The sequence below is a fragment of the Chlorocebus sabaeus genome, chromosome 24, assembly GCF_047675955.1.
Source record: "Chlorocebus sabaeus isolate Y175 chromosome 24, mChlSab1.0.hap1, whole genome shotgun sequence".
Taxonomy (NCBI): domain Eukaryota; kingdom Metazoa; phylum Chordata; class Mammalia; order Primates; family Cercopithecidae; genus Chlorocebus; species Chlorocebus sabaeus.
This window is the reverse complement of record NC_132927.1, coordinates 79,667,949-79,693,800: the sequence shown is the minus strand read 5'-3', so window position 1 is coordinate 79,693,800 and position 25,852 is coordinate 79,667,949. Positions and strand designations below refer to the sequence as shown.

At 48.4% G+C, this 25,852-nt stretch overlaps 1 long non-coding RNA gene across 3 annotated transcripts in view; it reads left to right on the top strand.

Moving 5' to 3' along the window:
• The window catches only part of LOC140710144 (uncharacterized), a 45,916-nt gene extending 37,334 nt beyond the window's left edge, over window positions 1-8,582 (top strand). The window contains exon 4 of one of the 3 annotated variants that reach the window (XR_012091093.1): window positions 4,347-8,582. This is a non-coding gene — a long non-coding RNA (uncharacterized lncRNA). Of the gene's footprint in view, window positions 1-1,024; window positions 4,015-4,346 lie in introns of those variants that run through there. The other 2 variants (XR_012091095.1, XR_012091094.1) reach the window with 2 other exon arrangements.
• The last annotated feature ends 17,270 nt before the right edge of the window (window positions 8,583-25,852 follow it).

The window sequence follows — 25,852 nt, the reverse complement described above, 5'->3', positions numbered from 1 at the left end:
CAGCGTGGATGCGCTCTAAAGAGGGTAGGCGTGTGTGGACCCTGCACTTCGTGACCAGCCAACAGGTGGAAAGCAAGCGCCTCTTCTGTGCCAGGCATCCGTGTTAGCTGCACACACCAAGATGACTCTGATCTTCCCTGCCACTGAAGGGCTACTGCCTAATGGGAGAAGCAGGCACGTGGGCAAACATGCTGGCTTAGTGTTGACAAGCAGCAGACCAGAATGTCAGACAAACCTACATCCAAAGCCTAGTATTAGGTTGGTGCAAAAGTAATCGTGGTTTTTTGCCATTGTTTTTGTTTGCTTTATTTATTTATTTTTTGAGACAGGGTCTCACTCTGTGTCGCAGGCTGGAGTATAGTGGCGAGATCTCGGTTCACTGCAATCCCAGGTTCAAGTGATTCTCCTGCCTCAACCTCCCCAGTAGCTGGGATTACAGACATGTGCCACCATGCCCGGCTAATTTTTGTATTTTTAGTAGAGATAGAGTTTCACCATGTTGGCCAGGCTGGTCTCGAACTCCTGACCTCAAGTGATCCGCCTGCCTCAGCCTCCCAAAGTCCTGGGATTACAGGTGTGAGCCACCATGCCTGGCCAAAAACCGCAATTACTTTTGCGCCAAGCTAATAGTTGCTGGGAGGACTGGAGAAAATAATGCATATGAAAGGCCTCTCACAGTACCTGGCCTATACTGGCTTAAGCCCTTTGCAAACATTGTTTGCCTTCTTTTCTTTTCTTTTCTTTTCTTTTCTTTTCTTTTCTTTTCTTTTCTTTTCTTTTCTTTTCTTTTCTTTTCTTTTCCTTTCTTCCTTTCCTTTCCTTTTCTTTTCTTTTTTCTCTTCTCTTCTCTTTTCTTTTTTTTTGAGATGGAATCTCACTCTGTCGTTCAGGCTAGAGTGCAGTGAAATCTCAGCTCAATGCAACCTCCGCCTCCAGGGTTCAAGCGATTCTCCTGCCTCAGCCTCCTGAGTAGCTGGGATTACAGGCGCCTGCCACCATGCCTGGCTAATTTTTATATTTTTAGTAGAGACGGCGTTTCACCATGTTGGCCAGGCTGGTCTCGAATTCCTGATTTCAAGTGATCCACCTGCCTCAATGTCCCAAAGTATTGGGATTCCAGGCGTGAGCCACCCATGCCCGGTCCTGCTGTCATTCTGAACAAGAGCATGTCCACCGTCGTCCAGGGAGAGGCGGAGTACCCAGAGAAGAACAGAGCACACAGACGGCATGGAAATGCTGCAGAGTTTCCTGTCCTGGGGTCTGTTGACAGAATTCAGGGGTTCCATGAATGCAGGGGAAACTTGTATCCTTAGTCTCACTGATTTCTACCTGAAATCTAGCATTTTCTTTAATTACGAACATAGGCAACAAACCAGAGTAGTATTAGCAGGGTCCCTGAGTTTGTCACCATCACAGACATTGTCCTGTTGCATTTCAGTTGTAACAGATCTAGAAGCGTCAGTGAGGCTCACCATTTGGACCCATAGCAGCTACTAGATCAGCCATAGACCTGCCTAATAACAATAAAGATCATTATATCACCCAGTCACTGTTCTAAAAACACTTGGTAATATTTTCAGTATATTTGGCTTCATTTGTAATCTTATGTATTTTATGTTATGCTGTATAAATGGTACCTTGGAAAGGGCTCTATAGTCTTTACCACATTGGCAAAGGGATCCAGAGCACAAGATCCGGAATCCCTCTGGTGGGGGAGAAGGGAAGGATTACTTTGTGGGGCAGGCAGGGCGTGTCAGGAAGGTTTCACTGTGTGGAGGAGCCTTAAGCAGGGTTTTGTTTTGTTTTTTGAGACAGAGTCTCACTCCCAGGCTGGAGTGCAGTGGTGTGATCACGGCTCACTGCAGCCTCTAACTTCCAGGCTCAAGCGATCCTCCTACTGTAGCCTCCCAAGTAGCTGAGTCTACAGGCATACACCACCACATCCAGCTAATTTTTAATTTTTTTTTCTTTTGGTAGAGATGGGGTTTTGCTACATTGCCCATGCTGGTCTTGAACTCCTGGGGTCCAGTGATCCTCCTGCCTTGTCCTCCCAAAGTGCTGGGATTACAGGCTTGAGCCACCACACCTGGTCCCCTATTGGCTTTATGGAGAATCTAAAACTTATCCCTTTTTGTCATGAAAAAGCCATCTGGTGGCGGTCCTGAACTCCAGGCCTGGGTCCCAGTCAGTGACTCTGACCCACAGGGAACGAAACCCACCTGGAAAGGGACATGGATTTGCAATGCCTAATTATTTTAATTTAGTCTTATGATATTTCAGTTTGAAACTGAAAGGAATTTAGTAAAAGGAATTTGCCTAATGTTTAAGGACCAAAGACCTAGGGAATATTTTGTTTGTTATTCAATTGCAGTATTTGAAGCAATTAAATATAAAATTTAAAAGGTTTAGGAGTTCTCATTTAAACGAGCTTGTAAATGAGACTGAATGTAAACCACAAGCCCTCCTGTAAACGATTGTTAGAATTGACTGGATTTATACACAGCATGGTCAGATTTTTAAGTTGATCTTCAACACTTAAGGAAAAACTAGGTTTTTAAATGTAGAACTTTAATACATTAAATATATATGTTTTAAAACCAAAGTAATGGCCACTAGTCATTTATCTGCACAGAAGTCTTTCTTTCTTTCTTCCTTTCTTTTTTTTTTTTTGGCTCATTGCAGCCTCTGCCTCCTGGGTTCAAGCGATTCTCCTGCCTCAGCCCCCTGAGTAGCTAGGACTACAGGTGTCCGGCGCCACACTCGGCTAATTTTTGTAGTAGAGACGGGGTTTCACCATGTTGGCCAGGTGGTCTCAAACTCCTGACCCCAAGTGATCCTCCCGCCTCAGCCTCCCGAAGTGCTGGGATTACAGGTGTGAGCCAGTGCACCTGGCCTGCAGAAGTCATCTTTAAACATCTTTAAACCTCTTCTGGTGGCGTCCACACGCCCTTGAGATGCTCATCCGAATCCGCTCACCTGTGGGCCTTGGAAGGAGGGTCTGAATTCCTCCCAACTGTGGCTTCCCCTGTGGAATGGGATACTCCAGGTCTCCTGGTCTACGGAAGGGGGCGCTGGGACTCACCGAAGGTTGTAACGTTGGGTTAGGGGGTTACAGCCAGCAGTTTAAAAAAAAAGTGGAGTAGAACTAGGGTTTCCAGGTGAAATACAGGATACCCAGTGATACCTGCATTTCAGATAAGTAACAAATACCTTTTTTAAAGTATGTATGTCCCAAATATTCTATGGGGTGGACACATACTGAAAAAAAAAAAAAGGTATTTTCCTGAAATTCAAATTTAACAGCTGTCCCGTATTTGTATTGCTAAATCTGGCAATCCTAAGTAGAATGGAAGAGAAGGTGTGGGAAGGGGCCAGGGCGTGCAGGGGAAATGTGATTGCCTGTGTATTTGTGGGCATGTATTGTAAGTACCCACGTGTTTCTTACTGTGGGTTGGAGCAAGCAATGAGAAGCCGTTGTCCCTAGTGGTTGTGAAGGCTATGTGTGAGGCTGCCACGAAGCCACTTAACAGCGCCCAGCGAGTAACGGGGGCTCCCAGGGACTGTGATCATCATTGTCACCCCATTCCCTGCCTCCATCTTCGGTCTTTCAATAACTTTTATTTATTTATTTATTTATTTATTTATTTATTTATTTATTTATTTATTTATTTTAAAGAACACTCGGTCAGGGCCGGGCGCGGTGGCTCACGCCTGTAATCTCAGCACTTTGGGAGACCAAGGCAGGCGGATCACCTGAGGTCAGGAGTTCGAGATCAGCCCGGCCAACATGGCGAAACCCTGTCTCTACTAAAAATACAAAAATCAGCCGGGTGTGGTGGGGCGCGCCTGTAATCCCAGCTACTTGGTCAGACTTTCACCTCTCTTCCAAGGGGAAGCCTCAGTTCTGCTCTCTAGGGCCTTACCTGGGCAAAGGTGCCACCAGGTGGACAGTGAGCCGAATGCCAGCGGACGCTTCCACGCATGCTGTGGTCTCTGCGGAGAGGCCCTGCGAGCATGCGCGGTGGGCGCAGGGGGGCAGGGGGGCAGGGGGGCAGGGGGGCGGGGGGGGCGGGGGGTGAGATGGAAACGGAGGGAAAATGCCTGTCGCCCTGACGCTCATCCGAGTGCAACGTGCTGTGCTCGTGTGTGTGGTGTGCTGGTGTAGACAAACCTACTGCACCATCAGTCACGTCAAAGTTTAGCACATGCAACTGTGCACAGTGTGTAATCATAATAAACAATTATATGGTTTATGGATTTACTTTACTATATGTTTGATCATTATTTTAGTGTGCACTCCTACTTATTTAAAAAAATTTTTACTTAAAACAGCCTTGTTTTAACAGCAGGTCCTTCAGGAGGCATCCAGAAGAAGGCGTTATCATAGGAGATGACAGCCCATGCCTGCCATTGCCCCGAAGGCCTCCTAGGGGGCCAAGATGTGGAGGCGGAAGGCACTCTACCCTGAGTAGGCCTAGGCTAATGTGTGTGCTTGTGTCTTAGTTTTGGGTAAAACAAGTTTAAAAAGTAAAAATAAAATAATAAAATAAAATAAAATAAAATAATAAAATAAAATAAGTATATGGCCAGGTGTGGTGGCTCACACCTATAATCCCAGCACTTTGGGAGGCCGAGGTGGCGGATCACCTGAGGTCAGGAGTTCGAGACCAGCCTGGCCAACATGGTGAAACCCCATCTGTACTAAAAATACAAAAATTAGCCTGATGTGGTTGCACGTGCCTGTAATCCCAGCTACTTGGGAGGCTGAAGTAGGAGAATCGCTTGAACCCAGGAGGCGAAGGTTGTAGTGAGCCGAGATTGTGCCACTGCATTCCGGCCTAGGCGACAGAGAGAGACTCCATCTCAAAAACAAACAAACAAACAAACAAAAAACCCAGAAACCAGTATGCAGTTTACAGAATAAGGATATAAAGAAAAAATATATGGCTGGGTGCAGTGGCTCACACCTGTAATCCCAGCACTTTGGGAGGCCGAGGTGGGTGGATCACCTGAGGTTGGGAGTTCGAGACCAACCTGACCAACAGGGAGAAACTCCATCTCCACTAAAAATACAAAATTAGTCAGGAATGGTGGTACATGCTTGTAATCTCAGCTACTCGGGAGGCTGAAGCAGGAGAATCGCTTGAACCCGGGAGGCAGAAGTTGCGGTGAGCCGAGATTGTGCCATTGCACTCCAGCCTGGGCAACAAGAGTGAAACTCCGTCTCAAAAAAACAAAAGAAAAAAAGAAAGAAAATATTTTTATACAGGCGTACAATGTATTTGTGTTTTAAGCTAAGTGTTATTACAAGAGCCCAAATGTTTTTTAAAAAGTAAAATGTATATAAAGTTAAACCATTACAGTAAGCTAAGGCTAATTTATTATCAAAGAAATAAAATTATTTTTTATGAACTTAATGTGGCCTGTCAATGTTCACAAAGTTTACATTAGTGGCCAGTAATGTCCTAGGCCTTCACATCCACTCACCACCCACTGGTGACTCACCCAGAGCCACTTCCAGTCCTGCAAGCTCCATTCATGGTAAGTGCCCTAAAGCTGTGTGACATTTTTATTTTTTATACCATACTTTTACTGTACCTTGTCTATGTTTGTATCTGTTTAGATACACAAATGCATTTTTGTTTGTTTTGTTTTTTTAGACAGGTCTGGCTCTGTCACCCAGGCTGGAGTGCAGTGGTGCGATCTCAGCTAATCTCCACCTCCCGGGTTCAAGTGATTCTCCTGCCTCAGCCTCCCAAGTAGCTGGGACTACAGGTGACTACCGCCATGCCTGGCTAATTTTTGTATTTTTAGTAGAGATGGGGTTTCACCATGTTGGCCAGGATGGTCTTGAACTCCTGACCTCAGGTGATCCACCTGCCTTGGCCTCCCAAAGTTCTGGGATTACAGGCATGAGCCATCGCGCCTGGCCTAGATCCACAAATATTAATACTTACCATTGTGTCACAATTGCCTACAATATTCCGTACAGTCCCCCATTGTACAGGTGTGTAGCAGGCTGCCTCATCTAGGTCTTCATCATGATGTTCACACTACCACGAAATTGCCTAATGACACGTCTCAAAACGTATCCCTGTTGTTAAGCAACACATGACTGTATAAATAGATACATTTGAAAATAAATTTTTGTTTAAAAGAATATTGGCCAGGCGCGGTGGCTCACGCCTGTAATCCCAGCACTTTGGGAGGCCGAGACGGGCGGATCACGAGGTCAGAAGATCGAGACCATCCTGGCTAACCCAGTGAAACCCCGTCTCTACTAAAACTACAAAAACTTAGCCAGGTGAGGTGGCGGGTGCCTGTAGTCCCAGCTACTCGGGAGGCTGAGGCAGGAGAATGGCGTGAACCCGGGAGGCGGAGCTTGCAGTGAGCTGAGATCCGGCCACTGCACTCCAGCCTGGGCGACAGAGCGAGACTCCGTCTCAAAAAAAAACAAAACAAAACAAAGAATATTTATTTAGAAATAATATTTATTTTAAAAGAATGACAAGCACATAGCATGTTAACATTAGTAATTATTTTAAATGAAAAATAAGTATGTTCTGAAACCACAACAAGAAAGTTGACAATAAGGGTGACATTATTTTTCATTTTTGTCAATATCTTTAATGTCTGGCTTGACAGGAGACAGGTAGATTCTCATATCTGCTTCTGCATGAGTCTGTTGTGATACATTGTTTTGGCTGAAGTGTGTAAGGAATATCCCGCCGCTCCCAGACATGCTGTTGGAAAAGGGATGAGTAATTCAATACCGTTTTTAGATAGTTGTGACTATTCTTCTTTGATACCACACCAAAACTGGACATGTTTAAAGACTAGTTATCATGATTATTTAAAGATTCTTTAATTTAAAAGATGAGTTACAATCAAAGATTGGTTAAAATGTGGATTAAAGGTTAATTATGTGGATTTGAGATTATAATCTTTAAACTGAAAGGGTCTTGTACATTTTCTTTCTTTTTTTTTTTTTTGAGACAGAGTCTTGCTTTGTCGTCCAGGCTGGAGTGCAGTGGCTCGATCTTGGCTCACTGCAATCTCTGCCTCCCGGGTTCATGCCATTCTCCTGCCTTAGCCTCTGAAGTAGCTGGGACTACAGGTGCCCACCACCATGCCTGGCTAATTTTTTGTATTTTTAGTAGAGATGGGGTTTCACCATGTTAGCCAGGATGGTCTCAATCTCCCGACCTCGTGATCCGCCCACCTCGGCCTCCCAAAGTGCTGGAATTGCAGGTGTGAGCCACTGCACCCGGCCTGGTCTTGTACATTTTCATTTACTTTTTGTATATGATGTGAAGTAGAGCTCCAACTTCGTTCTTCTGCAGGTGGCTATCCGCGATCCCAGCTGAAGAAAAGACTGTTCTTCCCCCACTTCACCCCCACATTTGGGGGTCAGTTGATTTTGATGAGAGCCAAGGCACTCTCATCAAAATCAATTGACCCCCAAATGTGAGTTTCTTTCTGGACTCTCAGTTCTATTATATTGGTCTATATATCTATCTGTATACAAGCACATACAGGCTTGACTACTGTAGTTTTGCAGTAAATTTTGAAATCAGAAAGTGTGCATCTTCCAATCTTTGCTCTTTTTCTTTTCTTTTTTTTTTTTTTGAGACGGAGTCTCGCTCTGTTGCCCAGGCTGGAGTGCAGTGGCCGGATCTCAGCTCACAGCAAGCTCCGCCTCCCGGGTTCACGCCATTCTCCTGCCTCAGCCTCCCAAGTAGCTGGGACCACAGATGCCTGCCACCTCGCCTGGCTAGTTTTTTGTACTTTTTTAGTAGAGACAGGGTTTCACCGTGTTAGCCAGGATGGTCTCGATCTCCTGACCTCGTGATCCACCCGTCTTGGCCTCCCAAAGTGCTGGGATTACAGGCTTGAGCCACCGCGCCTGGCCATTTGCTCTTTTTCAAGATTTTTTTGGTTGTCTGGGTTCCTTGAGTTTCCACATGAATTTTAAGATCAGCTTAATTCCTACAAAGAAGCCAGCTGAGATTCTGATAGGGATTGTCTTGAATCAATGTTCTTTTTGCTATAAGAGTAAATTAAACAACTGAAGGAAGGTCCCTGTGAGCTGCAGTCCCGGGAGAAGAGGAAACCCTTCAAAGTGGATTCTGGAAAGAAGAGCCTTGGTTTTCTTCTGAACAATAAGTTCTGGCCCACCCGGACCCAGGGTGGGCACCGGGAGTGCTGGCTGATAGCCCTCTCCTGCCGGCCCCGCGAGGTGTGGGGAGCACCTGCAGCACGGCTCACCTGAACCCAGTCCGCAGGCCCATGGCCTCCGAGGGATGAACGCTGGCTGCCCAGAAGCAGGTGTGGGGGAGGAGGCAGAGGCATCCCTGGGCTCCCTGGCTGCTGCCTGCTGATGTGCCGCCTCCGTCGGACAGAAGTTTCAACACACTTGTACCCCTCCCAACACAGGCAAGGTATCTCCTGGGCCTGGAAGAAAACCAAGGTCAGGGGATCTCTAGTTCGATGAGGGAGAACGACATGTAGGAAAGATAAAAATTAAAGCCGTGTGGGACGTGAGACACCCAGGGTCTCACAGGACAAGATGTGAGTGGACTGCAGGCTGGGGCGGCGCTGTGGAGAGGGGAGACCTGGGGTGGGGCTGGGGACAGGGGAGGCTGGGGCGGGGTGGGAGTGAGGAGTGGGATCCAGGAAGGTTCTAAGAGGAGGAGAAGATGCCCACCCACACTGGGGTTACAAGGAGGATAGGAATTTGTCAGAGGGCAAGGGGACAGCAGGAGGGAGTGACCAAGGGGGTCAGCAGGGGCAAAGGCCAGGAGGTGGTCACGGTAGTGGTGTGTGTGGGGACAGAAGGTGTCAGCACAGCTGATGCTGGGGAAGGGGCAGGCAGGGATCCCCGTCCTGGAGAGCCAGGCCAGAGCACTCGGGGACTGTCCTATGGCCAGCAGGAACCTGAAGGGCTTAGGAACATCCCCTGGCAGCCAGACGCAGGATGGAGGGAGTGGGTAGGACGGTGAAACCCTCTTATTCTGGAACTCAGCCCCTCTAGGAGACACAGGAAGGAACTGCCAGGGCTGTGGACTTGCACAATCTTGTCTGAACTATCTCATCCCTGGCAGTTTTTTTGTTTGTGTTTTAAAGATAGGGTCTTACTCTGTCACCCAGGCTGGAGTGTGCTGGCACAATCATGGCTCACTGCAGCCTTGGCCTCCCTGGCCCAAGTGATCCTCCCACCTCAGCCTCGAGAGGACCTGGGCCCACAAGCACACACCACCACACCCAGTTAATTTTTATTTCATTTTATTGGTAGCGATGGGGGTCTCACTATCTTGCCCAGACTGGTCTTAAACTCCTGGGCTCAAGTGATCCTTCCCGCTCGGTCTCCCAAAATGCACCGGATATTACAGGCATGAGCAGCTGCGCCTAGACCCTGGCAGCCTGTTGAAATGGAATGTATCTGTCACCATCGTCGCAGATTAGGAAACCAAGGCTAAGAGAAGAGAGTGACTTCTTCAGGGTCACCCTGTTATCCGTGTTGGTGGGAAAAACCCTGGGCAGCCCCCCACTACCCTGATTTGTTTTCCTCATCTCTGTCCTCAGACTGGTCAGCAGGGCACGCAATGCCCACCAGAGGGCACCAAAGGCCAGACTTTGCCGTGCACTCCCACACAGCTTTGATTGAGTCTTAGATGTCTCCACTGATAAGAGTCTCAGATGCAGCCTCCACTGATTGAGAGCTTCACACGCAGTCCCCACTGACTGAGAGTCTCAGACGCAGCTTCCATTGATTGAGTCTCAGATGCAACCCCTGTTGATTGACTCGCAGATGCAGCCCCCATAGACTGAGAGCCCCAGAGGCAGCCCCGTTGATAGAGAGTCCCAGATGCAGCCCCTTTTGGCTGAAAGTCTCAGATACAGCCCCCATTGATCGAGTGTCTCAGAGGAAGAGTCCTCGCTGATTCTCAGACACAACCCCCAGTGACTCTCAGAGGCAGCCCCCATTGATTGAGTCTCAGATGCAGCCCCCATAGACTGAGAGCCCCAGATGCAGCCCCATTGATTCAGAGCCCCAGAGCAGCCCCCATTGATGGAGTGGCTCACATGCAGCCCCCACTGAGTGAGAGCGTCAGATGCAGCCTGGGTTGACTGAGAGCTTCAGAATCAACCTTCATTGATTGATGGCCCCAGATGCAGCCTCCATGGATTGAGATCCTCAGATGCAGCCTCCACTGAGAGCTTCACATGCAGCCCCCATTGACTGAGAGTCTCAGAGGCAGCTCACATTGATTCTCAGATGCAACCACCATTGATTGACTTTCAGATGCAGCCTCTCTTGAGTCTCAAATGCAGCTCCCATTGATTGAGTCTCAGATGCAGCTCCTATTGTTTGATTCTCAAATGCAGCTCCCATTGATTGAGTCTCAGATGCAGCTCCTATTGTTTGAGAGTCTTAGATGCAGCCCCCCATTGACTGAGAGACTTAGATGCAGCCCCTATTGATGGAGAGTCTCAGAGGCAGCCCCCAGTGATTGAGTCTCAGATGCAGCCCCCATAGACTGAGAGCCTGAGAGAGGCAGCCCCATTGATTGAGAGCCCCAGAGCAGCCCCCATTGATTGAGAATCTCAGATGTACCCCCCATTGGTTGAGTCTCAGACGCACCCCCCATTGCTTGAGAGTCTCAGATACACCCCTCCATTTATTGAGAACTTCACATGCAGCCTCCATTGATTGAGAGCTTACACGCAGCCTCCACTGACTGAGAGTCTCAGAGGCAGCTCCCATTGATTGAGTCTCAGACACAACCCCTGTTGATTAACTCTCAGATGCAGCCCTCATTGACTGAGTCTCAGATGCAGCCCCTATTGATTGAGAGTCTTAGCTGCAGCCCCTCCATTGACTGAGAGTCTTAGGTGCAGTGCCCACTGATTGAGAGTCTCAGATGCAGCTCCTATTGACTGAGAGACTTAGATGCAGCCCCCATTGATGGAGAGTCTCAGAGGCAGCCCGCATTGATTGAGTCTCAGATGCAGCCTCTATTGATTGAAAGTCTCAAATGCAGCCCCCATTAATTGAGTCTCAGATGCAGCCCCCATAGACTGAGAACCTCAGAGGCAGCCTCATTGATTGAGAGCCCCAGAGCAACCCCAACTGATTGAGTCTCAGATGCAGCCCCCACTGACTGAGAGCTTCAGATGCAGCCCCCATTGCTTGTCAGCTTCACATGCAGCCCCCAATGATTGAGAGCTTCAGATCCAGCCTCCATTGCTTGTGAGCTTCAGTGATTGAACTTCATTCACATACAGCCCCCATTCTGGATCCCCCGCTGAAGGGTCACCCTGGTGGAGCCTTAAGAGAATTGAAGCTCAGGTCCAGGTGGCTCTGCGGCCCTCCTTCTGAGTCTCAGGTGACAGGGTAGGTGGGGTTGGCCACAGAAGGGGGTGCATTGGACCCTGAGGCTGTGACTAAGGAGGCTCTGGTGCTCCTTCTCTCCCTAGACTTTGGGAAACTCTTCAAAGTCCTGGAGAGGCTCTGGAGTGCGGCTACTTGGAGCCCTGTGTCTGTGGGGAGCCGCTGCCTGCATCTGAGCATGGTCTGGCCAGGGCTTCCCACTGGACAGTGGCTGGTTAGGGGGAGTTTGTTGGCTCCCACCCCGGCCCCTGGGCAGTGCACATCAGCTGGCCTGGCTGTGCCTTGGGAGGACAGAGGACGCTCATTCCTCAGGACTAGCGGAGCCTGTGGTGCCTCCCTCCCGCTCTAGCTGGGAGATGAGCAGAGCTGGACCGCACCTGCTGCTGCCCCCACTGTGACCAGGCTTTTGGGGTGGACAGGAGGACTCATCCCCTCTAAAGCCCTCCCGGGGTCCCCTCCCAGCTCCACACTGCAGGACTGGGCTGTGACAGGACTCTGGCCAAAGAGATGTATGGGGACATCACAGGAAAGGGGCTGGTGAAGTTGGGGGCTACCCATGGGGTCCTAAGACAGGCGGGTGCTTTCCTGCCTTGGGCTGCAGTCACAGCATGACATAAGGTGTTGCTTCCCACCGTGAACCAAAAGGCAAGAGGATTGCCAGGGATAGGCTCGGAGCCTGGATTCCATTTGGTCCACGGAGCTCACCAGTCTCAAGACCACCTGGTTAGCTCCTGGTGGTGAAGGCATCCTGGAGATGCATGTTCTCACTCAGGGAGATGGTTCAGGGGTGCAGGTGCCCCAATACCCTACCGCTGCCCCAGACTCACTTTGCTGGTGGGGGCTTACCCCCGCAAGGCCAGCTGCATACCCAGAGGGCTGTGGTGCCCACCCTGCTCCTGGTGGGTCAGTAGAATCCGGACAACATTGCCCAAGTCATCTACAAATCCAAAGTCAAAGTCTTCCCTATCAATATGCACTCAGGGTCTTTGAGGAGCTCAGTAAATACTCTGAAAATGAAAGGAAAGACTACAGCCACAAACAGCTAAGCCAACTGAAAACGTGGAATCCCAGATGTGAAGACACACGAGGAAGTGTCCTCAGAGGAGCAGCTTTTGGGAACAGGAGTAAGCAACCCACAGAGTGGGGTGGGGCCGGAGCAGGGCGAGCTTTGTGAGAATATCATATACTCCCCCATGCACAAGGAGTGAGTCTTTTTTTTGTTTTTTTTTTTTTTGAGACTGAGTTTCGCTCTCGTTGCCGAGGCTGGAGTGCAATGGTGCGATCTCGGCTCACTGCAACCTCTGCCTCCCAGGTTCAAGCGATTCTCCTGCCTCAGTCTCCCAAGTATCTGGGATTCCAGGCATCCACCACCATGCCCAGCTAATTTTGTATTTTTAGTAGGGACAGGGTTTCACCATGTTTGCCAGGTGGTCTTGAACTCCTGACCTCAGGTGATCCGCCCACCTGGGCCTCCCAAAGTGCTGGGATTACACACATGAGCCACCATGCCTAGCCAAAGAGTTATTTTATTTTATTTTTTTCTGACCGAGTCTTGCTCCGTCACCCAGGCTAGAGTGCAGTGGCGTGATCTCAGTTCACTGCAACCTCCACCTCCCAGGTTCAAGCGATTCTCCTGCCTCAGCTTCCTGAGTAGGTGGGATTATAGGTGCCCGCCACCACACCCGGCTACTTTTTGTATTTTTAGTAGAGACGGTGTTTCACCATCTTGGCCAGGCTGGTCTGGAACTCCTGGCCTCGTGATCCGCCTGCCTCAGCCTCCCCAAGTGCTGGGATTGTAGACATGCCACCGCACTTGGCCAGGAGTGAGTCTTTTAAGCAATGGTATAGAACAGTAGTCCCCAACCTTTTTGGCACCAGGGACTGATTTCATGGAGGACAATTTTTTCCACGACTGCTGGGGGGTGGAGGATGGCTTCAGGATGAAGGCATTCGATTCTCAAAAGGAGCACTCAACCTAGATCCCTCACATGTGAAGTTCACAATAGGGTTTGTGCTCCTATGAGAATCTGATTTGACAGGAGGCGGAGCTCAGGCGGGAGTGCCCACTCGCCTGCCACTCACCTCCTGCTGTGCGGCCCAGGTCCTTACAGGCCACGAACTGGTACTGGTCCACAGCCTGGGGGTTGGGAACACCTGGTGTAGAAGACTGGATCTCTAACTTAGTGGGAAAATAATGGGCCGGGCACGGTGGCTCAAGCCTGTAATCCCAGCACTTTGGGAGGCCGAGACGGGTGGATCACGAGGTCAGGAGATCGAGACCATCCTGGCGAACACGGTGAAACCCCGTCTCTTCTAAAATACAAAAAAAATTAGCCGGGTGAGGTGGCGGGCGCCTGTACTCTCAGCTACTCGGGAGGCTGAGGCAGGAGAATGGCGTGAACCCGGGAGGCGGGGCTTGCAGTGAGCTGAGATCTGGCCACTGCACTCCAGCCTGGGCAACAGAGCCAGACTCCATCTCAAAAAAAAAAAAAAAAAAAAAAGAAAATAATGGATCTTTACTTAACCTCACATACAAAGCAGGACTCTAGAGAAAGTAAAGTTCTAAATGTCAAAGGTAAAAATAGGGAACTAGAAGAAAATGTAAAAGAATCTTTGTAAGATACAGGGAGAGAAGGGCTTGTTATGCCAGGATTTAAATGCCTAACCCGTTGCTTCTCGGGCTTCTGGCTAAGATCAAGTGTAGTATCAAATGCGTAATCCACAAGGCCACAATCATTGTAAATTACATCGAAACTAAGATGCTATTGTCCAAGGACACCAGGAACAAATCAGAAAGAGATATGAGAAAAGGCAATGATAATTGCAATATCTAAAAGAGATATGCAGTTAATTGCTCTAGAATGAACAGAAGCATCTGTGAGTCAGCAAGACTGACGGAGGGACAAAGCCAGGGTAGGGGAGGAGCCTGCACCCACCATCGCCAGGTTCTCCAGGCAGCCACAGCTACGGGCTGTTTAGAGTCCGGGGTCAGTGGGACCCAGGGGGAGACTGCTAGGGTTGAGGCTGGTGGACCTGCCTCAGGAGGGCAGCAGCCCCAAGGCCTGGCCCAGCTCCTCAGTTTCCCTCGGTCAGGCTTGGGTATTCCGTGGGGCACGCCAAGCCTACAAAGGACAGAGGGGATCTGTCTGTGTGTGGTGGGGGGGCCACAGGGCAGGGCTTCTTTCTTCTGGCCAGGCCTTGGGGGATGTGTGTGTGTGTGTGTGGCCTGGGGGTGGCTGGGGTTTTTCCTGGGAACAGTGTGTGTCTGTATTAGGTCCTGTGGCTGCTATAACAAGTCACCACAAAGTTGGTGGCTTAAAGCAACAGACAAGTCTTCTCTCATGGTTTCAGAGGCCAGAAGCCTGCAATCAGTATCACTGGGCTGAAATCAAGGGGTTGGCAGAACTCCGCTCACTCCTGGGGGTCTAGCGTAGAGCCTGCCTCTTTCCTGCTTCCTCTGGATTCTGCAGCTGTTGGTGCTCTTGGCTGCATAGCCCCGATCTCTGCCTCATCTCCACATCGCCTTCTCTGCTGTGTGTGTGCCAGCCACTCTCTACCTGCGTCATAAGGATACAAGTGATTTAGGGCCCACCTGGATGATCCAGGGTCCTCTCTCACCTTAAAATCCTTAATGTAATCACATCTGCAAAGACTTTGCTGTATAAGGTAACATACACAGGTTCCAGGGATTAGGAACTGATACCTTTGGGGGCCCTTATTCACCCAGCCACAGTGTCTCCATGAATACAGAGAGGGAGGGCACCCAGGCCCTCCCCCAGCACAACCTCACATGCTCTGGGTCGCAGGGTTGCCTCACTCCTGCTTTCTCCCCGGACGCGCTTGGGAGCTGGTGTCGGGATCCTGAGTCTGTGTTTGATACATCAGGAGGAAACAAAGTCCAGAGGGGCCTCAGGAGCCCAGGGCCACACAGCACAGAGTGAGGATGGGACCCCTCCTGCCACCACCATCTCTGGAATTGACTGCTGATTCTGCATGGAGTTTTGCCTCTGCTGCCTCCCTCATGCTCACCTGCACCCCAGGAAGGTGCTATTGTTATCACCCTCGTTTTCTTGAGGAGGGAGAAACTGAGGCTGAGAGAGGCCAATCATCTCGGTGGAGGCCACATAACGGATCCAGGATTGGAGCTGGACAGCCGCCTCCACAACGCCGAGTGTTAAGGAGGAACACAGTTTGCAGCTGCCCCCTACCCCTGCCAGGCTACAGCTTGTCACCATCAACTCCATGTAAACTAGAGAGTAGTGGTAAAACCACCTTTGCAAAAATTATGACGGTGAGAGAAACCTGACTGCTGGCTCCATTTTGCTTCTACCCTCACAAGCTAACCATCTTTGCTCATTCCTGGGCGTAGACCATGTGGGAAAATTGTTTGGCTGCATTGATTGAAGTTGAATATATACACACTCTATGAAGCAACATTTTCACCTCTAGGTGTAGACCCAACAGAAATGCACATGTTATTAAAAGACACAAGTAAGGATGTTTATAGGTCGGGCACAGTGGCTCATGCTTGTAATCCTAGCACTCTGGGAGGCTCAGGTGGGAGAATTGCTTGCGCCCAGCAGTTCAAGACCAGCTGAGGCAACACAGTGGGACCTCGTCTCTACAAAAAATATAGAAATTAGCCAGGCATGGTGGTGTGTGCCTCTAGTCCCAGCTACTCAGGAGGCTGAGGCAGGAGAATCGCTTGAACCCGGGAGGCAGAGCTTGCAGTGAACCTAGATCACGCCACTGCACTCCAGCCTGGCAACAGAGTGAGACTCAGTCTGAAAACAAAAACAACAACAATGAAAAAAGAATTTATGCTGAATAGATCAACTTACATAAAAGTCAAAACCAAGCAAAACAAATTTATGACATTAGGCTTCAAGATCATAGTTCCTTTGGGAAAAATGAGGGGGTCAGAATTGGGAGGTGGTGAGGGGTTGTTCAATGGGTGCTGGAAATGTGCTATTTATTAACTTGGGGGATGGTTACACAGGTGTGTTCACTTTGAGATAATCCATTCAGGCTTATACTAAAGATTTGTGTATTCATCTTTATGCATATTTTAAGAAAAATGTTGAAAATATATATTTAAAAGCAAAAACTGACAAAAGTCAATTACCAGTAGAAGCATACACCATCATAGTTGGAGAACTTAACACACCTTTCCAGGTAATCAATAGACCACAGGGGCAAAATATCAGTAAGAACATAGAAGATTTGAATAATATGATTAGGAGACTAGCCTTCCTGGAAAATGTTGGTTAAATAACACACCCAACAATGCAGAATACACATTATTTTCAGGGGCACCCAGAATCTCCAAACAAAACCACCACCTACTTGGCCACACACCGAGTCATAACAAATTTCCAGTAGTGGTGCCATGCAATCCATAATCACGACTCTAATGCTATTAAGTTATAAACTAATCATAAAATGATAAGGAAACAGCCCATAAGTTTGGGGGTTAAGGGACACACGTTAAAGAACCAGTCCCAGTGGAGGCTGGGACTCCACTGTGGTTCCTGCAGCCGTAACAAAACACCCGAGACTGGGTAATTGATAAAAAGCAGACATTTATTTCTTACAGTTCTGGAGGCGAGAAGTCTACGATCAAGTCTAATTCAGTGTCTGCTGGGGGCTGCCCTCTGCCTCTTTTTTTTTTTTTTTTTTTTTTTGACACTGTCTCACTCTGTCGCTCAGGCTGGAGTGCAATGGCATGATTGCAGCTCACTGCAACCTCTGCCTCCCAGGTTCGAGCAGTTCTCCTGCCTCAGCCTCCCGAGTAGCTGGGATTACAGGCGTGTGCCACCCCGCCGGCTAATTTTTGTATTTTTAGTAGAGATGGGGTTTCTCCATGTTGGACAGGCTGGTCTCGAACTCCTGACCTCAGGTGATCTGCCAGCATTGGCCTCCCATAGTGCTGGGATTATAGGCATAAGCCACTGCACCCAGCCTGACCTCTACTTCTAAGAAAGTGCCTTGTCGCTGTGTCCTCACATGGCAAAAGGCAGAGGGCAAACCAGCGTAGCTAATTCCTTCTAGCCCTTTTATAAGGCATTCACCTCATCTGTGAGGGTGGGGCTCTCATGGCCTCTCACCTGCTAAAGGCCTCAGCTCTTAATCCTGTTGCCCTGGGAATTAAACTTCAACATGAGTTTTGGAGGGGGCACAAACATTCACATCATAGCAGCAAGACGACTAGAGACGAAATCAACATGCAAACCCAACTGCATTTCTATAAACCGGTAAGAAAGGGTTAGGAAATGCACTTGAAAATCATAATCCTTTAATAACCAATGAAATGTAAAACCACCTAGGAATACATCTAACTAAAACTGCACAAAACGTTTTTGGAGAAAATTATAAAATGTATTGAAAGATGTTAGAAGAGAGTTAAGTAAATGAAAGGATGGACCATGTTTATGGATTTTAGTATCCATTTCCAAATTAAGAACTGAAAGCATTTCTTTTTTTTTTTTTTTTTTTTTTTTTTGAGACGGAGTCTGGCTCTGTCGCCCAGGCTGGAGTGCAGTGGCCCGATCTCAGCTCACTGCAAGCTCCGCCTCCCGGGTTCACGCCATTCTCCTGCCTCAGCCTCCCGAGTAGCTGGGACTACAGGCGCCCGCCACCGCGTCCGGCTAGTTTTTTGTATTTTTTAGTAGAGACGGGGTTTCACTGTATTAGCCAGGATGGTCTCGATCTCCTGACCTCGTGATCCGCCCGTCTCGGCCTCCCAAAGTGCTAGGATTACAGGCTTGAGCCACCGCGCCCGGCCAAGAACTGAAAGCATTTCTAACGAAAATTTCAACAGGGGTGTGTGTGTGTGTGTGTGTGTGTGTGTGTGTGTGTGTAGATGGACAAGCTTATTCTAAATTACCTATAGAAGAGTAGGCCAAGCATGGTGGCTCGTGCCTATAATTCTCACTTTGGGAGGCTGAGGTGGGAGGATCGCTTGAGCCCAAGAGTTCAAGACCATCTTTGGCAACATAGTGAGACCCGTCTCTACAATAATAATAATATGAAAAATAACTATAAAAGAGCAAAACCTAGCATATTCCTGAAGAAGAAAATGCAGAGAGTCCTAGCTATCAGAAGTAAACATTTATTACAAAGCTGGAGTAACTAACACAAGGTGGTATTGGCACAGAGATAGATTGAAAAATGAATCAATAAAACAAAGTAGAAAGACTAGAAACAGACCCACAAATATATGGAAACTTGACTCATGAAATAGCTGGCATTGTGGCTAGTGACATGAACTTTTGAACAAATGATCCTGGGATAATTAGTTATTTGTATGGAAAAAAAGAAAATAGATCCCTTCTTCCCACCATTCACAGAAATCAATACTTTTAGAAGATAATATAAGGGAATATACTGGAGTAGGAAAGGATTTCTTTTTTTAATTTTTATTTTACTTTAAGTTCTGGGATACCTGTGCAGAACGTGCAGGCAGGTTTGTTACATAGGTATACACGTGCCATGGTGGTTTGCTGCACCCATTAACCCATCATCTAGGTTTTAAACCCTGCGTGCATTAGGTATTTGTCCTAATGCTCTCCATCCCCTTGCCCCCCACCCCCTGACAGGTCCCTGTGTGTGATGTTCCCCTCCCTCTGTCCATGTGTTCTCATTGTTCAACTCCCACTTATGAGTGAGAACATGCGGTGTTTGGTTTTCTGTTCCTGTGTGAGTTTTCTGAGAATGATGGTTTCCAGCTTCATCCATGTCCCTGCAAAGGACATGAACTCATTCTTTTTTATGGCTGCATAGTAGTCCATGGTGTATTTGTGCCACGTATTCTTTATCCAGTCTATTATTGATGGGTATCTGGGTTGGTTCCAAGTCTTCGCTATTGTACATAGTGTTGCAGTAAACATACCTGTGTATGTGTCTTTATAGTAGAATGATTTATAATCCTTTGCATATACCCAGTAATGAGATTGCTGGGTGAAATGGTATTTCTGGTTCTAGAGAAAGGATAACTTTAATAGGGCAAAAATGCAAACTGTAACAGAAAGGGTTGATACATTTGACTACATTACAATAAATACTGTGAACTTATGCAAAAATATTTGCAATACACATAACTGACAAAAGACATACACATTTTCATATGTGTTGTCTTTCCTAAGAATCCTGTGACACAATAAAAATGATAAAAAACCAAACATAAAAATGGGCAAAAGAAATAAACAGAGATGTACAGAATTAGCACAAATGGCAAATAAATTAATGAAAAAGATGCTCAACTGCATTAGTGATAAGGGAAATGCAAATTAAACCAAAATGAAATGCCATTTCCAACCCATCACGGTGGCAGAAATTTTAGGTCAGAAAAGAGTAAGTTGGCAGGGATGAAGAGCGATGAGCTTTCTTCCGCTGCTGATAAAAGTGTAAATTACAACAATACTTTGGAAAACAGCTTGGCATCTCCTAGAGAATTTTTTTTTTTTTTTTTTTTTTTTTTTTTTTTTTTTTGAGACAGAGTTTCACTCTTTTTGCCCAGGCTGGAGTGCAATGGTGCGATCTCGGCTCACTGCAACCTCCACCTCCTGGGTTCAAGTGATTCTCCTGCCTCAGCCTCCTGAGTAGCTGGGACTACAGGCGTGTGCCACCACACCCGGCTAATTTTGTATTTTTAGGAGAGACAGGGTTTCACCATGTTGGGCAGGCTGGTCTCCAGCTTCTGACTTCAGGTGATCCACCTGCCTTGGCCTCCCAAAGTGCTGGGATAACAGGTTTGAGCCACCGCACCCAGCCTCCTAGAGAATTTGAACATATATATCTATACCCTATCACAGAAATGTCATGACTAGCTATATAGTCACAGCCTAAACACAGGCGATCTCTGCTCCTAATGTTGTGTTTCCATACATGCCTGGGACACGTTCTGTAAAGACAGAACGACCCCACGTATGGGTCCTGAAAGTCTTCCTCCAGGTTAGAGGGCACAGACTCTAGTAGACCCTGGGACATAGTCCTCTACTCCTCATCTTATGCAATCAGCTTGTTCCAACATGCACAACATCAAGCGCGTCATTCCTTGCGTTTCCAAATAAACATTTCCTATTATAGAAGCAAAAGAGGTTTCAGAGAAACCGAAGGGCATGGAATTATTGCTACCCTTTGAAATTAATTGCTTACACCACTGTTGACAGAAAAAGCCAAATTCTGTGAAATATTTGAAGAGATTTGTTCAGAGTCCAATGTGAGAGCCATGACCTGCGAGTCAGTCTCAGGAGCTCCTGAGAACATGTGCCCCAAGGGGTTGGGTTACAGCTTGGCCTTATACATTTCTGTTTCCGGTAGATAGAAGACATCAGTCGATACATATGAAGTATACAGTAGTTGGGTTGGAAAGCCAGGACAATTGGAAGCAGGGGACTTATTGGTCACAGGTGCCTTCAAAGGTTCTGATTGGCAATTGGTTGAAAGAGTTAAGTTATTGCCTAAAGACCTGGCATCAGTAGAAAGGAATGTCTGGGTTAAGATATAAGGTAAGGGGTTGTGGAGACCAAGGTTTTTACTATGTGGATGAGTCTCATAGGTGGCTGCCCTTAGAGGCAATAGATGGTAAATATTTCCTGTTGAGACTTTTCAAAGATTATCAGGCTCTCTGGAAAAGACCCAGCAAGAGAAGGAGATTCTCTACAGAAGGCAAATTTCCCCCACAAGAGACAGCTGTGCAGGACCATGTCAAAAATATATTTTAGGGTAAATACTTTGATTTCCTTCAGGGTCTGCTATCTGTCATGTGACACTATATTAGAGTCAGGCTGGAATTTTGGTATCTTATTGCTGCCAAGAGTCTGTTTGTCGATCTTAAGGCCTCTGTTTTAATGTCATGCTGGTCAGCTGTGCCTGAACTCCAAAGGCCGCAGGGCTTATAACGAGGCGTGTCTGACCCCTCCCTTCCCATCACCATCTGAACTAATTTTTCAGGTTTGTTTGAGTCCCTTTGGCCAAGAAGGGGGTCCATGGGTCCATTCAGTCAGTCGGGTGGCTTAGAATTTTAGTTTTGGTTTACACAACCAAATCAAGTAACAGCAGGAGTGATTTGGCCTCAGGGATGCTGAGAATCAAAAGCATCACGTCAGGATCTCCCTCTGAATTGCCCCACCAAGGTTCAGGAAACTGGGGTACATGGCCACAGGTTCCTGTGGGCTGTTCCTGGGGATGCAAGCTCCCCGGCGCTAGCCAAGCAGGCACCTCTGCCCAGAGAATGCCAGCAGCAGAGACCAAGACCCCTGAGACAAGAGGCCCACGCTGTGCCTGCTGCTTGCACGACTCAGATCCACTCAGCCCCCGCATCCACCTTGTCCTGTGACCGATTCTTCACATCGGTGGTTGGTTGTACCCTCTCTAAAAAAAATACACAGTAGGGTTGGTGGGACAAGTCTAAGTACAGTCTCCACCGCTGCCGCTGATCTCAAGGCTGTAAGTCGTGTCCTTCACCTCCTTTCTCACCACTCATTTTAGACCCTCCTTACTCTGGGACAGCAACGCAGCTGGGCTAGGCTGTTGGTTTCTGGGATGACTCAGACCTTCATCCTCGAAGGATCCAAGCCCCCGGTGACCACAGTTGCTGCAGCGACTCCTTTCCTGTCATCACCAGGCACGGGAGCAGCACTTTCTGTCCATCAGATGGGTTAACACGGTGTCTTCGCTACCAGGAACCAGCACACTGTTCTGTGGAGTGTCAAGAACCTTAAAGTTCCTTCAGAAGAAGAAGTGATTGAGAGCAGAATAGTTAACAAGATCACGAAGTGCACTTTAAAAAAACAAAAAACTTTTTTTTTTTTTTTTTTGAGACGGAGTCTTGCTCTGTAGCCCAGGCTGGACTGCAGTGGCCGGATCTCAGCTCACTGCAAGCTCCGCCTCCCGGGTTTATGCCATTCTCCTGCCTCAGCCTCCGGAGTAACTGGGACTACAGGCACCCGCCACCTCGCCCGGCTAGTTTTTTGTATTTTTAGTAGAGACGGGGTTTCACCGTGTTAGCCAGGATGGTCTCGATCTCCTGACCTCGTGATCCGCCCGTCTCGGCCTCCCAAAGTGCTGGGATTACAGGCTTGAGCCACCGCGCCCGGCCACAAAAAACTTTTAATTGCATTTATTTGAGTGCTAAATTTATTCCTGTGCCGTAAGTTTTTGTTTCCTCTGGGATATCTTTTTCTTGTGGGCAATCTTCCAGTTTAGGAACAAATTTGTTCTTTTGCAGTAAGGATCATTTTGATGTGGCAGGGAGAGCTTTCTTTTTAGGTATGGGTTAATCCCACTATGAGCTCTGTAGGTCTGGTGGCACATCTTAGGTGCTTTGTTCACTTGGAAGTGCTCAATGACCAGAGAATCTACATCTAAACCCTTAAGTTCAGCATTGCTCTCTGCATTGTTAAGCACGTGCAGCAAAAATTCAGCACTCTTCTTGGGCCACCAACCCTGTGTCCAGCCCCACTGCTTGACCTGGGCACATGTGGGCGGCAAGCCACCCAGGTGCCAAGGCAAGAGACCGAGGGCACGAGCTGTTCCAGTATAATAAAATACATAAAGTAAGAATAGTTCTACTAGATATAGGTCATAGATATGATTATATATGAATATCATTAATCATTAGTTTGTAGTAATTACTCTTTATTCCAATATTATAATAATCTTCGCTCTACACTCGTAACCTAGGAAAACCAGGCCATACAGAGATAGGGGCTGAGGGGACATAGTGAGAAGTGACCAGAAGACAAGAGTGTGAGCCTTCTGTTATGCCCGGGCAGTGCCACCAGAGGGCTCCTTGGTCTAGCGGTAACGCCAGCATCTGGGAAGATGCCCGTTGCCAAGTGGACCGTGGTCTAGCGGCAGCGGCAGTGCCAAGGAGAAACACCCACTACTTAGCAGACCAGGAAAGGGAGTCTCCCTCTCCCCGGGGGAGTTTAGAGAAGACTCCACTCCTCCACCTCTTGTGGAGGGCTTGACATCAGCCAGACCCGCCCACAGTTATCCAGAGGCCTAACCGTCTCCCTGTGATGCTGTGCTTCAGTGGTCACGCTCCTGGTCCGCCTTCACGTTCCATTCTGTACACCCGGCTCTGCCTTTTAGATAGCAGCAGCAAATTAGTGAAAGTACTAAAAGTCTCTGACATGCAGAAATAATGGCGTAAGCTCTCTCTCTCTCCTTTCTTTCTCTCTGCCTCGGCTGCCAGGCAGGGAAGGGCCCCCTGTCCAGTGGACACGTGACCCACATGACCTTACCTATCACTGGAGATGGCTCACACTCCTTACCCTGCCCCTTTGTCTTGTATCCAATAAATATCAGCACAGCCTGGCATTCGGGGCCGCTGCCGGCCTTGGCGTCTTGGTGGTAGTGGTGCCCCGGCCCCAGCTGCCTTTCCGTTTATCTCTTTGTCTTGTGTCTTTGTTTCTACAATCTCTCGTCTCCGCACACGAGGAGAAGAACCCACCGACCCTGTGGGGCTGGACCCTACAACACACCTACCAACTCCCCAGCTGTAACGTTGGAATGGCACACACTGCTTCTGTAAAGTGACATCTTTCAGATACCTAGCGGTTTTTCATATATGCATACGCTTGATGGCCTGGGCAGTTTCACAAGTGTTCTTAAGGTGACGACGAAGATTTGAACCTCTTGATTTGCATGGTTTTGTGGGGTTTTCTGGGTTAAGTGAATAGCAAATCATTTTCACAGATGACCTCAGGTGGTTTAGGGGAAGACAGAGCACACAAATGTGCATGTCTGTCTGTCCTAGGTGAATGCAGATGCCCTCCATCCTCCATCCCCAGTGGGAGTAGATGCATTTTTTTTTGAGATGGAGTTTCACTCTTTACTCTCATTGCCCAGGCTGGAGTGCAATGGTACCATCTCGGCTCACCGCAACCTCCGCCTCCTGGGTTCAAGTGATTCTCCTGCCTCAGCCTCCCGAGTCGCTGGGATTACAGGCATGTGCCACCACGCCTGGCTAATTTTGTATTTTTAGTAGAGGTGGGGTTTCTCCATGTTGGTTAGGCTGGTCTCGAACTCCCAACCTCAGGTGATCCTCCCGCCTCAGCCTCCTAAAGTGCTGGGATTACAGGAGTGAGTCACTGCGTGTGGCCTGCATTCTTTAGCTCGGCTGGCTGTCCGCCAAGTGCCAGCCAGGGCTGACCTCTTCCAGTAGATGCCACCGCTGCTACCTGACTGAGGCTACCACTTGGTTAAGTTTATGGCCGTCCACTCTCATTGCCGTGAGCCCCTCTTTCTATTGTGGGAGATGAATAAATAGAAATACATCTTCATGTCTTATTGAAGATGGCCCGATTCTCTGCTCTGTCACCTGGTATGGCTACCTATCTACTATTTTGACTCAATGAGGAAGTACTTTCAGGGCCTGCCACTGGTGTGTGCATGCACCCATGGGCAGGGAGGCATCTGGGCAGGGAGACAGACAAAAGCAGAGAGACAGAGAGAGATGGAGAGAGGGAGAGACGGTATAAGTTGGGGAAAGGGGTGGGTGTGGCTTTGTTGCCCACATGAGCGGAAGGTGGCTGCCCTGTCCTCTGGCCTGTCCAGCAGCTGGCAGCTGGCTCACAGCTGAGCAACTGGATGGGAGTGGGAGGGTGTGAAGCTGTCAGGAGTTCAAAGGAGGAGCTGGCTTGTTTGGAGAACATGGGGTGCTTTTTCATGGATGGAGTTTGAGATCCAGAGGGACCAGGCCACAGAGCTCTCCCAAAGCGTTTCCACAGGCCAGCAGCCGAGCAGGGTGGAGCGTGGCATCTGCGTGAGGCCCATCCCATCCTGTCCAGTGTGACTCAGCAGGGACTTGCTCGCCAGGGGTGTCAGGACTGGGAACAAGATGTTGCTGATTTCCATTTGCCTCCCCTGCACTTCCTCACACAGCCCAGAGCACAGCAGAAAGCAGCTGGTGTTTTGCTTCCTTTCCAGCAGAGGGAGGGAGCAGCTTGGTGAGGACAACTCTCCCTTGAGGCAGGGGAATGTGATCAGCACCCCCCACCTCCCTTGCCAGAACGCGCTGCAGTTACTGGTTTTCCTAGAACAGCTATCCAACCCAAGGCAAAAAAACACCCAAACCAAAATGTCATAAAACTTACTACGTTTAAAAACAATTATTGCCGGGCGCGGTGGCTCAAGCCTGTAATCCCAGCACTTTGGGAGGCCGAGACAGGCGAATCACGAGGTCAGGAGATCGAGACCATCCTGGCTAACATGGTGAAACCCCGTCTCTACTAAAAAATACAAAAAACTAGCTGGGTGAGGTGGTAGGCGCCTGTAGTCCCAGCTACTTGGGAGGCTGAGGCAGGAGAATGGCGTAAACCCGGGAGGCGGAGCTTGCAGTGAGCTGAAATCCGGCCACTGCACCCCAGCCTGGGCGACAGTGCGAGATTCCGTCTCAAAAAAAAAAAAAAAAAAAAAACAAAACCCAAACAAACAAACAAAAAAAAA